This window comes from Chrysochloris asiatica, unplaced genomic scaffold (genome assembly GCF_000296735.1).
Source record: "Chrysochloris asiatica unplaced genomic scaffold, ChrAsi1.0 scaffold00026, whole genome shotgun sequence".
Taxonomy (NCBI): Eukaryota; Metazoa; Chordata; class Mammalia; order Afrosoricida; family Chrysochloridae; genus Chrysochloris; species Chrysochloris asiatica.
The window spans coordinates 13,230,131-13,231,403 of NW_006408544.1; the positions used below are offsets into that span (position 1 = coordinate 13,230,131).

Sequence of the window (1,273 nt, forward strand, 5' to 3'; positions counted from 1 at the left end):
GATGGGTTACAGAGATGGAAACAATATCCTCAAAAGTATACCTGAGGGGCACGGTGGAAGGATTGCATGGAGGGTATTGTAACCATGGCAATGAGACGATATACGATGGAATGAACGTAAAAGTAATATTCTCCCATGTAAACTATCACATAATTCACAATAAATCATTGAAAAAAAAAAAAAAAGTATATAGACCTAAATAAAGGATATGTCAAGAAACAACAGTTCCACATTTTGATATTTTATTTAATAAATTATTCTATGATTTTCTGGCTATATTTTTTATTCCTCTGTATTAGGGGAATTTGACAAAACTCATCATCCAATCATTATAAAAATTTCCCAAAAATTAGGCATAGAAAGGCAAGATTTAAACCAATAAAGGACATCTATAAACAAAAAAATTACAGCTGACTTTATACTTCACAGAAAGGAAAGATGAACACACTCCACTCTTAAGACAACAAACAATACTAGCATGTTTTCTATCATCACTATTCCTATTCAACATTGTATTAGAGGTCCAACTCTGAAAAATAAGGCAAGGGTAAAATAAGGCATATATATTGGGTTAAAAAAATAAATAAATAAAGTTATCTCTTACTTGATCTTAAAAATTTCAAACAAGAAAAGGCTTGGCCCAGATGACTTTACTGGTGACTTCTACTAAACATTTTGTACGGGGTGACACAAATTCTATTTCAACTATTCCAGAACATATAAAAGGATGGAAAGCTCCCCAATACATTTTATGAAAGAGCATAGCCCTCATCTTGAAACTAGGCAGAGACATCACTAAAAATGAAAATTATATACTAAATAACCCATGAACATAGATGCAAATTTTTAAATAAAATCCTTACTAATAGAATATAACAGCATAACAAAAATTAAAACATCATGACCAAGTGAGAGTCATACCAGATATGGAAGCATTGATCAATTAGAAAAACATTCAAGGTAATCCACTACATAAAAAAAACAAAAGAACCATAGGATCATATCTATTGATGCAGAAAAGCAGTCGACAATATCCAACATCCACTCCTGATAAAAACACTCAACAAAACTGGAATAGAAGGGAAATTACTCAACATAATTAAGTGCATATGTACAAATCCAACAACCAACATTGTACTCAATTGAGAGAAACTGAAATAATTCCTTTTACAAATGGGAACCAAACAAGGATGCCTTATTCACTATTGTGCTGAAAGTCTTAGTCACACCTATAAGGCAAGAAAGGGAAAATAAAGGCATCCAAATCTGCAAA

The 1,273-nt window shown here is 31.6% G+C and overlaps 1 protein-coding gene across 1 annotated transcript in view; it reads right to left on the reverse strand.

Moving 5' to 3' along the window:
• The window catches only part of AGBL4 (ATP/GTP binding protein-like 4), a 2,461,121-nt gene that overhangs the window by 1,972,728 nt on the left and 487,120 nt on the right, over positions 1-1,273 (reverse strand). The window lies entirely within an intron of this gene.